Source organism: Mobula birostris, chromosome 4, assembly GCF_030028105.1.
Source record: "Mobula birostris isolate sMobBir1 chromosome 4, sMobBir1.hap1, whole genome shotgun sequence".
In the NCBI taxonomy this organism is placed as follows: Eukaryota; Metazoa; Chordata; class Chondrichthyes; order Myliobatiformes; family Myliobatidae; genus Mobula; species Mobula birostris.
The window spans coordinates 33,208,920-33,225,149 of record NC_092373.1 but is presented as its reverse complement, the minus strand read 5'-3'; the positions used below and the strand labels follow the sequence as shown (position 1 = coordinate 33,225,149).

General features: G+C 41.0%; 1 protein-coding gene across 6 annotated transcripts in view; it reads right to left on the bottom strand.

The window, feature by feature from the left end:
• LOC140196247 (disks large homolog 1) overlaps window positions 1-16,230 on the bottom strand; it is a 485,196-nt gene that overhangs the window by 88,864 nt on the left and 380,102 nt on the right. The window lies entirely within an intron of this gene.

Here is a 16,230-nt window from a genome sequence, read left to right as displayed (position 1 = left end):
AACACAAACCAGTGAATCATTCTTACCATGACTGTACATTGGTTCTGGATATTTAACAGTGCCATGATATTACAGTACAGAAACAGGCCCTTCTGCCCATCACGCCCACACTGACCTTTTTGGTTACCCAACACCAGTTCTATTTGCTCACATCAGCTTTGCACCCTTCAGTGCCTGGCCTGTTCGACAGCCTTTCTAAATATATGCTTAAATATATGCTTAAATGTATCTGATTTCGCCACCTCCTCTGACAGCAAGTTCCAGAAATCAAGCAATTGCTGTGTGGGTCTATTCTTCTCAGGTTTACTGGCCCTTTTACAACACTGCAGAACATCACATTTGGATGGAATATCAGATGCAGTACGTTTTTGCCACATTGACAAAGGGAAGGAGAAAGATTCAAAGAACATTTCTTAGCAAACTCTGTATTAAGTATTTGTCCCTGAGATTTGTCCTGCCACAGACAGCCAAAAGCATTCAAAGTAAAGAACAAGACAATTCAGTTCATAAAATCAAATAAGGGAGGGGAAAGTCAGAAGAACACACAACAATCTTCATTGAGTGGTCAGTGGTGGAATGAGTGGGCAGCTTCAAGTTCCTTGGTGCCAATATCTTGGAAATATCTATCCTGAACTCAACACACTGGTGCAATCATGAAGGAGGCACAGCAGAGGCTGTATTCGTTCAGAGTTCGAGCAGATTTGGTATGTCTCCAAAGGCTCTTACAAATTTCTACAGATGTACAGCAGAGAGCATTGTGACTAGTGCATCACAGCCTGGCATGGAGCCTCCAGTGCACAGGATCACAAGAGGCTGCAGAAGGTTGTGGACTCAGACAGCTCCATCCTGAGCACAATCCTGTCCGCCATCTTCAAAAGGTGGTGCCTCAAGAAGGTGGCATCCATCACCAAGGAGCCTCATGATCTGGGACATGCCTCCTTTTCATCACTACCAGCAGGGAGTTGGTATCGGAATCTAAAGATCTGTATTCAACAATTCAGAAACAGCTTCTTCCCGTCTGCCATCAGATCTCTGAATTAGTATCTGGACTGTTTATTTGTGTAATTTGTAGTAAATTTTTGTCTATGCAGTGCACTGGTACCACAAAGCATCAAACTTCAAGTCATCTAAGACAGTGATAATAAATCTGATTCCTACTTTGTTAAGTATTACTTCGTTAACCATCACCTCACCACGCAGGACATGCCCACTTCTCATTACTACCATCAGGGAGGAGGTACAGGAGCCTGAAGATGAGCAGTCAATGTTTTAGGAACAGCTTCTTCCTATCTGCCATCATACTTCTGAACAGTCCATGAAGACTAACTCACTACTTCGCTGTTTTTGCATTATTTTTTAATATTTCTTATTGTAAGTTACGTTTTTTAAAATCTATTGCACTGTACTGCTGCCACAAAACAACAAACCTCCCGACATGTCAGTGTTAAGAAACCTGATTCTGAACTACGATAAAGTTCTCACATGCCTTTCTACTCTATCTCAAAAGCTTGAAAACCACTGCCTTTTTTACTATTGATTATTTGTTTTAGACAAAAAAAAATGCATTTACCTTAACTGGATTAGTTCATTAGCTTTTCTTGGGCATAAAAATGAATCCACAAATCTAATTGATTACTCAGAAGGATGAGATAATAAAGCTGAGATGAAATTAAGTGCAGCAAAATTTATGCTCTCAATTAAAATATCAATTCTTTTCACATGCATTAAAAAGAAGGGGAATGGTATCACCAATTTCTGAACCAAAAAAGAAGCAGATAGAAATGCTTGCCATTTTTGTAGCAGGTATCATCTGCCCATATAATTTCATCAGGGGAACTCAGATCAAGTGGTGGTCTCAAATCAGGGATTATCGGGAAACAACGGTTTTTTTTATTGGAACGCTCATGCTTTCCAAAAAGGCAACAATTATTGTTGCACAGAACCTTTTCTCATCTTTCTAGTCAAGGTTGTTGTTAGGACTAAACAACATCAGAGGGCAGCAAATCTCTGCCCATATTAATCAAAAGCAGCTTTAGAAAATTTAACAACAGTCTAACGAGCTCTCCAGAAATAGCTAAAATGTGGGATTTCTACTACATCTTTCGAACAGGACTACAACTTTAAATTCCTACCCTAAATTTTCTACCTCTACCTATCTGCTTCCTTACCTCTTTCCTCCTTTAAAACATCCTTAAAATCTAATTTTCCAACCAAGCATTAAGTCAGGGGACTCTTTGTTCTGGATGCTATTTGCTTACTTCTATTATTTGTGCAATTGTTTTTTTTTCCTTCTCCTGGCATGTTGGTCTTTTTTATGGATTCTTTTTGAGTTTCTTTGTTTAGTGGCTGCCTGTAAGGAGACAAATCTCAAGGTTGTATAACATTAAGATACTTTGAAAATAAATGTACTTTTGAAGTTTGAAAAAGTCAACCCCTCCTATTTTCCCTAAATCTATACCTTAATATTTCTTTATAAACACAAGAGATTCTGCAGATGCTGGAAATCTGGAGTAACACACACAAAATGCTGGAGGAACTCAGCTGGTGAAGCAACATCGATGGAGAGGAGTAAACAGTCAATGTTTCAGGCTGAGACACCCTGATGAAGGGACTCAGCCTGAAACAGCGACTGTTTATTCCTTTCTATGGCTACTGCCTTACCTGCTGAGTTCCTCTGACATCTTGTGTGTATTATTTAATATTACTTTTAATGGTGCTACATGGTAGTCAGTGGTGTAGAAATGCAGCAGCTTCTGTAGTAAGTCCTGTAGGTCAGCGGTGTAAGAAATTGCAATCAATTGATTAGCAAGATTCCTGAAACAGTAAGAACAATTGAAGAAATCTATTTTTAGTATGAAGGCTGAGGAATAATAATGGCCATGACACCAGGAAAACCCATTTCTTTCTTTCAAAAGAGCAATGTCTTTTATTTGTGTCCACTGCAGAGGAATGATACATGTCTAATTACTGACTTTCGCTTAATGTTTCAGAAGAATATAGCAGCATTGTCAATACAGCACTCCCTCGCTACTGGTCTTGGAACATCTGCCTAGAACATGTGTCCAGACCTCTAGAGGAAGTGTTGAATTATGTCCATTTCCAATTAGATGCTGCCTCCAACGGCACAGTTGACATCAGAATTTTTAAAACCACAACAGGCAAAGATGCCTTGAAATTCATTTGCCCTTTTTCAAAAAAATGAAGTTGAAAAATCCAGTGCAAAAATATTACATCTGCTTCTGGACATCTTAGTGCCCATCAGGAGATTCCCTTTCCACGTGATATCTTTCTTCCAGTGCACAGTTCCTCCAAATGAGGTTAACAGTAATGCAATACATAAAATTTGCTACAAGAGCAACTCACAGTGTGAGAAGTACAGGTTTCACTAGCATAAACACAAGAGATTCTGCAGATGTTGTAAATCCAAAGTAACACATACTGACTGCTGGAGGAGCTGGACAGGCAGCATCTCTGGAAAAAATACAGTCAACTTTTTGGGCCAAGTCCCTTCATTAGGTCTGGAAAAGAAGAGGGAGGAAGCCAGAATGAGACGGTGAAGGGATAAGAAGGAGTACAAGCTACAAGGTGATTGGTGAAGCTTGGTGGGTGAGGGGCGGGGATGAAGTGAGAGGCTGGAAGGTCATAGGTGGAAAAGGTAAAGGCTGATGAAGGAGTCTGATAGGAGAGTAGAGTGGGCCATAGGAGAAAAGGAAGGAGAAGGGGCATCAGTGGAAGGTGACAGGCAGGGGAAGAGAAGAGATGAGAGGAAAACCAGAGTGGACACTGGAAGAAGCTGGGGGAGGAATTACTGGGTTAGAGAAATTTTTGTTCATGTTATTGTGTTGGAGGTAGTTTCAAGCTAAAACCATGCTACTTAAAAGGCCAAAATCAAATTGCATTTTTGCTTTCACTATGATCTGTAAACCAAATGCAGCCATCGCACTTTGTCCGAGTTGGTCAAGATCATATTAGTGCTCCACTTAGCTTCCTGGATCTTTGCAACATCCCACAGGTTGCTGCTTACTGCTGCTTTAGGGAATTCACCTTAAGTCTATACTGAAACAGGACAAAAAGCTTCATTTATTTAATATTAAACTCATAGAAAAAGCATGGGCCATTATTCATGGACTGCATTCAATAATATTACTCCCTTACCTATCTCCCGAACACACTTCTGCCAGGAGTACCCTTGACCTATATCTGATGAGTCGTCAAGGTACTGTTCGTCAGCCGCCCATTCTGACCCCTCTCATCCCAAGGAGCATCATCTTTCCCGTTTCCTGTCACTGCAACATCCATTCTGTAGCAACACTCTCTAATACCTGGAAGAGTGGTGCATGCATGGTACGTTAGTTTAACAACTACCTAGAGACCCAGTACCTGCAAAGGCAATAGGCTGCAAGAATTTGCGATAGATCAATACAGAATGCCATGCTGAAAATGACGTAGCAGCGTCACAATGTTTGATCTCCAATAAAGGGGCAGTGAAGATATTTTTGGCAAATGTGAAATCACTACAACTTAATTACAATACATAAATTTTCATCTGTTATTATGTTTCTGGAAGCTGCAACTGAAATCCAATTTGACAAGGTGGAGCATGACATAATGGGCTTCCATTGAAGCACCACCTAAGTTACCACACTCATTGATTCTGGTGGGTGCTGCAATCATTTACAGCAGTGTTAGTGACCTAACAAATTAAGTCCTCTGGTTCTACACATAATCAGCAATGCTTATATAACCAAACAATGTACGCCATTTGGAATGATGAGAAACAAGTGACTGCAGATGCTGAAACCTACAACAGCAATCTGCTGGATCTGTGGGGGAAAACAGTTTTCAATGTTTTGGGGTGAAACACTACATCATGAATTGAAGGGTTTCAACCTGCAATGGAAATAATTCCTTTCCTCCCCGCAAATGCTGCTCAACCAGCTAAGTTCCTTCAGCAGATCATTTCTGGCAATGATGAGTCACTTGCTGGTTGTAATAATGAGTCTGATATTCTACACTGATCTTTTGTACAAGAAATAATGGCTAATTTTAAAAAAAAGTGTTACTTTGACAAGTTGCATCAATCCTCCAAACTAAAATCAAATCTCCACCGCAATGTGTCACGTCATCCTATTTCAAACCCCAGATGCCATATTATACACACCCAGTGATGCAAAATAAGAGTTCTTAATAACAGCTTGGTAAACGTTTTTATACCCATTTCTCTTCCCTGTCACTTTTCTTGGCATCTTTCCTTAACTACAGTGTCTTAAATTGTCACAACCCTTCAGATGACATCTAACTAGTCACTTCTGAAGTTGCTGTCTGAGATGTTTACATTTTTTATTTGCGAACTCAAAAAAAAATTAAACTTTTACCTACCATTTTTAAGAACAAGCATGACACACCACTTAGTTCATGCTATTTATAGCATTCCATCTTCCACAACATTAATCCTAAAATCAAAATCTCACATCTGTAGATGTGAGCTTCCCACTATTCAGAACATTTACAAGGACAGGTGTGTAAAAAAGGCCCAAAGGATCATTGAGGACCCGAGTCTCCCCAACCACAAACTGTTTCAGCTGCTACCATCTGGGAAACGGTACTGCAGCATAAAAGCCAGGACCAACAGGCTCCGTGACAGCTTCTTCCACCAGGCCACTAGACTGATTAATTCATGCTGACACAACTGTATTTCTGTTATATTGACTGTCCTGTTGTACATACTATTTATTACAAATTACTATAAATTGCACATCACATTGCACATTTAAACGGAGACGTAATGTAAAGATTTTTATTCCTCATGTATATGAAGGATGCAAGTAATAACGTCAATTCAATTCTGCACATTAAACTCTAGCTGCCATTTTTCTGCCCATTTCACCTTCTTCTCTGCTTCATCCTGAAACAACCTTACCATTACACTACCTTGCAAAATTTGAATTTGAATTTTATATTACTCATAGTATCCACATCAAGGTCACATAATAATTGCAGAGTTACATACATACCCAGAGGAAACACTGCAGCAAACTGCCATCCATCTGATAAACATCCAACACCATGCACTTTGACAAAATTGTCAAAAAGTCAATTTTATATCTATACCACCAGTTTCTCTTAATACTTTTGATGTTCCATTCTCTCAGGGAGAATCCTGCGTAGTAATTATTGAATGCCTTTCCAAAGTCAATTCACACATGTTATATCATATTGATCAATGTTGTGTGCTCTTCAAAATTCAACAGCAAAACGTTAGGGTCAGCTGATCTCATGGCCATCCATTGGTAATGGTTCACTAATTGAAAACAACTTATTTATTCCAACATTGTTGTTTTGCTGTCCTTTATCCAATGCTCTATTCATGTTCTATTGAGAGCAGCAAACAATCACAAGAGCATCAGATTGGTCCAGGGACTTACTTGGCCATGGAATCATAATGAGAGACAGGTTAACTACCAAAGGTTCAAAGGTTCATTTATTATCAAGGTATGTTTCCGCACGCAGCTCTGAGATTTGTCTTCTCCAGACAGCCATAAAATAAAGAAAGTACATGGAAGTCATTTAGAGAAACATCAAACACATCTCCCCACACAAAAAAGAATGGCATTGTGATCATAAACCCCCACACTCCCCTTCCCCTGCACAAAACATAACAAGAACATCGACCCCCCAAACCCCCTCGCTGACATGTTGTGAAGTTTGTTGTTTTGTGACAGAAGTACATGGCAACACATTAGAAAACTGTAAGTTACAACAAGAGATATATGAAAACATAAATAAGTAATGCAAAATGAGAGCAAAAGTGAGGTAGTGTTCTTGAGTTTACATTTTGTTTAGAGAGTTGATGGTGGGGGTGGAGGGAGAAAATATTCCTAAAACATTGAGTGAGTGTCTTCAGGCTCCTGTACCTCTCCTCTCTGCTGAGGGAGGAGCATGTCCTGGGTGGCGAGGGTCCTCAATGATGGACACCACCTTCTTGAAGCATCGCCTATTGAAGAGGTCCTCGATGCTGGGGAGGCTAGTGCCCATGATGAAGCTGGATGAGTTTACAACCCTCTGCAGCTTTTTCTGATCCTTTGCATTTGATGCCTCCATACCAGACAGTCAGAAAGATCTCCATGGTACATGATCCTCTGCTCAAAGCCTAGTAACCACTCACAAATTGCTCTGTGTTGAAAGATGGTCACAGTAGCAAAGCTACTGACAGACTCTGGGCTACAGGAAGCGTGAAAGTGTCCCAGGTTGCATGGAGCATGCAGGATCAATAACAATCTGTTGAATCAGTTAACTCAACACTGAACAAGTAGGAATAAAATGTGCAAAAGCTTGTGGACTGTTAAGCAGTGTGCGAACAAGTTTTCAAAACCTGAACAGAGGATGCAAGAGAATGAATTGCACTGATGTACCGGGTGGGATAATTGGTCATTGTAAATTGTCCCGTGATTAGATTAGGGTTAAACAGGAGTGTGTAGGGTTGCTGGGGCTGTGTGGCTTTGAGGGCTGGAAGGACCCACAATGCTACAGCGCCAAATAAATAAATAAACAAACAAACACCGTCTTCGCCCCCTTTCATTCAGTAACCCCACCATCCAAATTACTGACTGCTCTTTAACTGCATGGATAAACAATTCCTTACTCCAGTCCTTTATCTCTTTCATCAATCAACTTCCCAGATCTTTAATCCACCCCTCCTCCTCCCCTGGTTTCACCTGTCACTCACCCTCTTCCTCCCCTCCCCCCACCTTCTTAGTCTGACTCCTTCCCCCTTCCTTTCCAGACCTGATGAAGGGTTTCGGCCCAAAATGTCAACTGTTTATCCATTTCCATAGATGCTGCCTGGCCTGCTGAGTTTCTCCAGCATTTTGTGTGTGTTGCTTTGCAATTTCCAGCATCTGCAAATTTTCTTATGTTTGTTAACAATTTGTTATCTCCTTGATTCCAAAAATCAACCTCCCAGATTAAATTGACCTGCAAAGGTAATAAACTCTTCTCGGGCTTCCAACCGGTACAGGTTATCAATTATAACCAATGTTTCAATGCCATCTTAGAACATAGAACATAGAATAGTACAGCACAGTACAGGCCCTTCGGCCCACAATGTTGTGCCAACCCTCAAACCCTGCCTCCCATATAAGCCCCAACCTTAAATTCCTCCATACACCTGTCTAGTAGTCTCTTAAACTTCACTAGTGTATCCGCCTCCACCACTGACTCAGGCAGTGCATTCCACGCACCAACCACTCTCTGATTTAAAAACCTTCCTCTAATATTCCCCTTGAACTTCCCACCCCTTACCTTAAAGCCATGTCCTCTTGTATTGAGCAGTGGTGCCCTGGGGAAGAGGCGCTAGCTATCCACTCTATCTATTCCTCTTATTACCTTGTACACCTCTATCATGCCTCCTCTCATCCTCCTTCTCTCCAAAGAGTAAAGCCCTAGCTCCCTTAATCTCTGATCATAATGCATACTCTCTAAACCAGGCATCATCCTGGTAAATCTCCTCTGTACCCTTTCCAATGCTTCCACATCCTTCCCATAGTGAGGTGATCATCAGGGATGATGCCTGACCACGTCTAGTTTGGTGGTATTTGTACCCCTGTAGTCCTCAACCAATCAGGTTTCCACTCTCTCACCTTGTTTACAATCGAATCCCTGATTGGATGAGGACTTACCGGTCAGGAGGGACGGACTACAGGGGCATAAATACAACCAGATTAGACATGCCCAGGCATCATCCCTGATGAAGATGGCAGATTTGTCATCAGAACATCGGTTATAATCGATACCTGTACCCAGCTGGAAGCCCAAGAGATTATTGGTCATATATGCAGGGAAAGCACTAGATCCTTTTTTACATAGGTAATACTTGTTTTATTTGAATGGGGAATAAACATTGATGATATGATGAAACAATAATCATCCCTTAATTGGTTTGTGTTTTGAAACACAAACACTTATTCCACATTCATCAGCAGCTTCCCAAGCACTTTGACTGAAGTTGCTGCAGAGCTAAATGATCAATCATGATCTTTTTGAATGATAGAGCAGGCTTGAGGGGACAATTTGTCTATTACTATCTTTCATATTCCTTCTTCCACTACTGCTAGGTCAGCATGAGACACGAGGTGGTTTGAAGATTAGGAGGCAGCATTAAACTTATTCCTCAACACACAACGTGCCAAAAACTAGGAAATATGTTAAGCGAAATACGTGCCAAAAACTAGGAAATATGTTAAGCCTTTTAAGGACTCTAAAAACAACTGATGTACAACAAGATGTGGTTAAATTATTAATTGAGTACTTTGCATCTCTTTAGAAAGGAAGGAGTGATTTTTAAGGCATTTGAACCACAAGGAAGGTTACCTACAGAGCATGCCCTACTTACTCATGGTGTTTCCACAAAATCTAGTTTTGGTTCCTTAAGGTTGTTATAGCCGGGGGTGGTAATGGGGACAAGCTCCCTCTACCTATTAAATGCTCCCAATAGCATGTGGCTCAAATAGCCTCTGACAACTAAGTACAGCTCCGGGCCTTCACATGTGACTTTGCTACTAACACTAAGCCTGGCGGAACCATTTCTATTGACAGGAGAAGGGGCAAAGGCAGGTTACTGACGCCTTAAAACCAGTGGCCTCGGGCAAATGGGGTTTGTCATCTGTGGACAACAGCTTATCTAGGAGAAGGAAAACTCTAATCTCAAACCTCTGCTGCCTTGCAGCTATACCCACTCATGGGGAAGGCTTTGGGAGTAAACCCTGAGGGAAAAATCCAGAGCTGAAATCCCCAAGGCAGTCCTATGTTGAGTTCAACACAGACTGGCACCTCTTGCGATGCTGCTGGTGCCAAACGATATTGGTTTCTGCTGTTCCTTTGGGTTCATCAGATCCATGGAGGGGGGAAGCCTGCTGCATGGGCAACAGCTTACTCTCCATATCGTACTGCCCAGGCTTGTGTACCTAGATAGCTGGGACACAATATCCGTAGTTGACCCTGTCCGATGGACGCCTCATCATCTTTTAGTGTTACTTTACACAGAGCTAATCTACATTGACACAAAGGGTCGGTCAAGCAAGCTGCTCTCTGTATCCGAAGATCCGCTGACAAAGAGCAGGCCACCAGCAGCAACACGGTCTCAAGCAAGGGATCCCAAAACCCTCCCCGCAAATTTAGTGATAGTCTTTAAACAGCTCACTGCTCTCAAAGGGATTTGATTGCTTTTAACAGACATCTGAAAACAGTTCATGGAATTATGCATCACAGAAATGGGCCCTTTTGACACACTGCTTCCATGCCAACCACAAAGCCTAATCTATGTGAATCTTATCCAAGTATCAGTCCAAATGCCTTTCAAATGTTCTAATTTTATCTGCCTCTACACCTCCTGGCTCATTCCAGAGTGGGAAAAGTTTACCCCTCAGATCTTCTTTAAATTTCTCCCTTCTCACCTCACATGTATGCCTTCTAGTTCTTGGCTCCCCTATCCTGTGAAAAAGACCAAGTATCCAATCTATACACCTCAAAGCTTTAAAACTCTTCTACAAAATTATCCCCATGTTCCAGTGAAAATCAATCTAACTTATTTAATCTCCTTATAATTATAGCCCTCCATTCCAGGCAAAGTCCTGGTGAATCTCATCTGCACTCTCTGTTGCTACCACATCCTTCTTGTTGTGTGGCAAAAATATTCCAAATGCACTTCTAACCAATATAATCTTAGCAAATTGAAAAATAAAATTAATTTTATGAGAACCATGACATAAATTTAAAGCATTAATAGAAAGAAAAGTAAGGAAGACTAAAGAAATAACTTGCCCTCTTGCTCCAGGTCAGTGAACCCACCCAAAGGAAGTACATCCCTTAGCTCAGCACATCCTTGGTCCAGGCTTGGACTCAGTGGTAGGGTGGGAGCTCTGAGGCACAGCATTTGAGTCCAGCTCGCCTCTGTTTGTGCATTTCAATTGATAAGTGCTTGAGGAAGAAACAAGCTGACAAACCAGAGGAAATAGCTGATGGTTCATTACAGAACCAATAGTTGATGTAGGATACGAAGCATTTCTTCCCCCCAGAAAATGGTAGACCTAAATCCATGCCCTCTCTGCTAAGAAATGAGGCTTTGCAATTTTCATGGTGGTGTGGGGTACAATACATGGAAAATAAGTGTAAATATTGCCATTTATGATATCAATTTGAGAACCTGAAGTTATTTTGAATAATTCATGTTATCATTATTATTTAGCAATAGAGTGTGGGGTAGGCCCTTCTGCGCCATGCTGCCCCAGAAACCCCCCAACAAAAATCCAATTTATCCTAATCTAATCACAGGACAATTTATGACCAATTAACCTACCCAGTGCATCTTTGGATTTGCGAGGAAACTGGAAGACCAGGAGAAAACACACGCATTCCATGGAGAGGACGTACAAAGACTCTTTACAGAACGGCACTGGAACTGAACTCTGAACTCCAGAATGCATCAAGCTGTAATAGCATCACACTAACTGCTCTGCCACCGTGGCGCCCTAATTTTGAAATGGTTTGATATCATATCCTCAATTATGTAGCATGGACATCTACGTTTGTAGATCCAAAGCAATCAAATGATAGGAAAAAATAATTAGGGTCCAAGATGGCCAAATATATTGTTCAAGTTTATTTTCATTCAACCATGTTCAAGTATATGGCCAAATGAACAACATTCTTCTGGACTTCGGTGCACAATACTGCATGTAACTCACACACATCACACAAGGTAATATTACTACAAATAAATTAACAAATAGTAAGGTGCATTTATGAGACAAGTCAAAAAATGAACAGCATACGCTACTGGAGCTTCTTTTGTGATGAGTCCTGGGCGGTGGCTGGGAGTTCAGGAGTCTCATGACCTGGGGGAAGAAGCTATTTCTCATCCTAACAGCCCTTGTCCTAATGCTGTGGCATCTCCCGCCTGATGGTCAAGTATCAAAGACACTGTTGGACGGATGGGAAGGGTTGTTGACATTGTTAAAGGCCCTGCATATGCTGCTCTCCTGATGAATATCTCGGACGGACGGAAAACATATTGATGTTAAGAAAGAGGATGTGCTAGAACTTTTGAATGGACATAAATTGGCTTGCCCTTAGAAGGTAGAGGGTGGTAGTAGATAGAGAGTATTCGGCCTGGAGATCCATGACCAGCGATGTCCCACAGGGAACGCTACACTTCATGATTTTTATAAATGACGTGGTTGAGGAAATGGAAGGGAGCTTGATAGCTTGTTTGGTTATGCTAACTGAAATAATATTTATACTTTAAGAACATTACAGCACAGTACAGGCCCCTCGGCCCACAATATTGTGCTGAGCTTAACCTCTTAAGATCATTCTTACCCTTTCCTACATTTTCTATCATCCATGTGCCTATCTAAGAGTTTCTTAAAAGCCCCTACCACTACCCCTGGCAGGAGGTAGTAAGCTTGCAGATGATACAACAGTTAGTGGAGTTGTGGATAGTGTGGAGGTCGTTGTAGGATTCAACGGGTTGGCCGGTGGCACAGTGAGATCAGCGCTGGGCTCGAGAATGGAGGTTCCCGAGTTCGATCCAGTGACAGACCGCTCCCGAGCGCGCTCTCCATCCGTGCCTGGTTGATATCGAGCTCACAACCCGACCTTGTAAAAAAGAACACTGCCACCTCCAGTTTAAATTCCCACGTGGAATATTGTGGAGGATCAGATACCCAAACCCCAAACGGGACATTGACAGGAAGCAGAACTGAGCTGAGAAGTGGAAGATTTCTGCTCAGAAACATGTGAAGTAATTCATTTCGGAAGGTCGAATTTGAATGCAGAATACAGGGTTAATGGCAGGATTCTTACAAGTGTGCAGAAACAAGGGAATCTTGGTGTCCACATCTATAGAGCTTTCAAAGCTGCCACACAAGTTGATAAGGTTGTTAAGAAGATGTAGAGTGTGTTGGCCTTTAAGTTGGAGGATTGTGCTCTAGAGCCACAAAGTAATGTTGCAGCTGTATAATACCCTTGTTAGACCACCCCAGGAATATTGTGTTCAGTTCTGGTCACCTCTTTATAGGAAGGAGGCGAAGCATTAGAGAGGGTGCAGAGGAGATTTACCAGGATGCAGTCTGGACCAGAGGACATGTTTTATGAAGACAGGCTGAGCAAGCCAGGGATTTTCACTTTGAAACGAAGAAAGATGAGAGGTGACTTGATAGAGGTGTACCAAATGATAAGGGGCATAGATTGAATGGATAGCCAGAGGCATTTTTGCAGGGTGGAAATGGCTAATATAAGGGGGCATGATTTTAGGGTGATTGAATGGAAGTATAGGGGAGGTGTCAGAGGTAAGTTCTTTACACAGAGATTGGTGGTTGCGTGGAATGCCCTGCCAGGGGTGGTGGTAGGGGCTTTTAAGAAACTCTTATACAGGCACATGGATGATAGAAAATATAGGAAAGGGTTAGAATGATCTTAGAGGTTAAGCTCTGCGCAATATTGTGGGCTGAAGGGCCTGTACTGTGCTGTAATGTTCTTAAAGTATAAATATTATTTCAGTAAGCATAAGCAAACAAGCTATCAAGGTTTGTGTCTCCCCATTCAACAGCAACAGATATAAACTTTATTAAAATAAACAAGAATTTTACTTAGGACAAGCATACTATGACTAAGGACAAACAATGTACATTCACAGCGGCCATCAATATGTATTTTTCTATCTTAACGTTGCTCAAAGACTTACCATTTCGGTCAAACTCTGCAACATTCATCATGTTTATATGGTTGAAATGTGGCAAAAAGAAGGTGCCTGCCATTTAAAAGGTTTTTATTTAATGTAAAGTCTTCCTTTATAAGTCTGTTCTGCCACAGATGCATTATCTGTTCAGGCCTTCAGACGAGGATATTCTAACAGCTGGATCCAGTCGAGAAATGTCCCCTTGTGATGCTCATTGGTGATTGCCCAGGGCTACAGATATTGCCGTGGGGTTATAAATTCAGCAGTCTGCATTTGCGAAAGGTTGAGTGCATTTCTCATTTACGTGACTGTTCAAAACCAGGAAAGTTAACCCTACCAATTTGAAAATGCCTTGAAATGGCCAAGAGGCTTTGTAGCTACACAGAGGACAAAAACAAACAACAGTACAGTCCTGCATAAAATCAATTGTAAACCCATAAATGGATAAAAATTATTGATTTCTGTCAGTAAGTGAGTTAACCTGACAATGGGCTCATCTCCGAGCTTATCTTTCACTACACTACTGAGTGTAACCCAACAAACTCCAACAATGCACTTCATCCACCATAACACATGCTTAGTACAAGATGCGGGTTTTGATGATACTTACGGTCTGTATTTCATTTGTACATACACACTTTAAGCAATCAAACAGCAATACACATGAACACACCAGGCAGCTCAGACTGAATATACGATGTACATGTGCTTCGCTGAAAACATGCAGGCTGCCAAACAGAGTAAAACCCTACACTTTACTCAACATAAATCACAACTGCAAAGCCAATGCAGCAGTAAACTGTAGCAATCTGCCAAACGCTATTTGCCGGGTGTTAGAACTAACATTTATTTTGCAGTTATTTCTACATCTGCAAGGCATAAATATTTCGTGTCACCTTCACTTAAACAATCTCTGCATAATTCTGATGTCATTATGCAGGTAAAAGTTACAAGGACAGATGCCTTAACAAATTAACTCTATTGAGTGCAAAGGACATGTACCCTGGCACCTAAAGGGAATGTGTCAGAGCTGTCAATGCATGTATCATCTACTCTGGGATTAGCAATTTACTCAGCCAGTGAGTAATATTTGATCTGGGTTTTTTCTGTGTATTCAAAAGGCACAAAATTCACTTCACATTGCACCGTGGGATCTTTTTCCTGACATGATGAATGAGACTTTGGTTTTAGATGTCATTGGAAGGACTTCTTTGGGTAGCTAGTACAATTTGTATTACCCCTATGGTTTAACAATACTCCTTTCTTTTTCAATCTTTTTATTAATTTCAAAATATAGAAACAAAACATAGCAATAATACAAATAGTAGGAGATATATTGTTACACTTAAAAAAAGTAATTGCAAAACCAAATAGTGTAAATTAACAAAGCTCCCAAACATGTAGAACTAACCACGGATAATACAAAGCAAAAAAAAACTGGAAAAAAAAATCATGAAAAAGAAAAAAAACAAAAAAAAGCAAACCCCATCCCCAAAGAAAAACAAAATTAATCAACTAAACTAAAAGACTTGGGCAAAACTAACAACTTAAAAATAGAAAAGAAGAAAACCTTAGTGTTGACGACTCCACTCCCCTCCAACAACAGTACAGAGAGATAAAACAAGTTTGGAAATGATCAAATTACATCAAATGAAAATGCTGAATGAATGGCCTCCAAGTTTTTTCAAACTTAATGGAAGGGTCATAAACCACACTTCTAATTTTCTCCAAATTCAAACACACCATAGTTTGTGAAAACCAATGAAATACAGTAGGAGGGTTAATAATACTCCTGCCAAGAGGCTACTCAACAATATGGAGCACAAGAGTCAATCCTATTCAACCACATACACTCAGTGGCCACTCTATTAGGTCCACCTCCTTGTTAATGCAAATACCTGATCAGCCAATTATGTGGCAGCAACCCAATGCATAAAAGCATGCAGACATGGTCAAGAGGTTCAGTTGTTGTTCAGACTAAATATCAGAATGGGCAAGAAATGTGATCTTAAGTGACTTTGATCAACACTTGATTGAATGATTGTTGGTTCCAGATGAGGTGGTTTGAATTTTGCAGAAACTGCTCATCTCCTGGGATGTTCATGCACAACAGTCTCTGGAATTAAAGCAAACTGTGCAATTTTTTTTTTAAATATCCAGAGAGCAGCAGTTCTGTGGGCAAAAATGCCTTGTTAATGAGAGAGGTCAGAGGACAATGGCCAGACTGGTCTGAGCTGGCAAAAAGGTAACAGTAATTCAAATAACCATGCATTATAACAGTGGTGCACAGAAGAGCATCTCTGAACACACAACACGTCAAACCTTGAAGTGGATGGGCGACAGCAGCAGAAGACCATGAACATAATGCTCAATGCGATTCACAAAATGTGCTGGAGGAGCTCAGCAGGTCAGGCAGCATCTATGAATGGGAATGAACAGCTGACGTTTTGGGCCAAGACCCTTCATCCAGTCCCGAGTCCCTTTGTGCCTTTTTT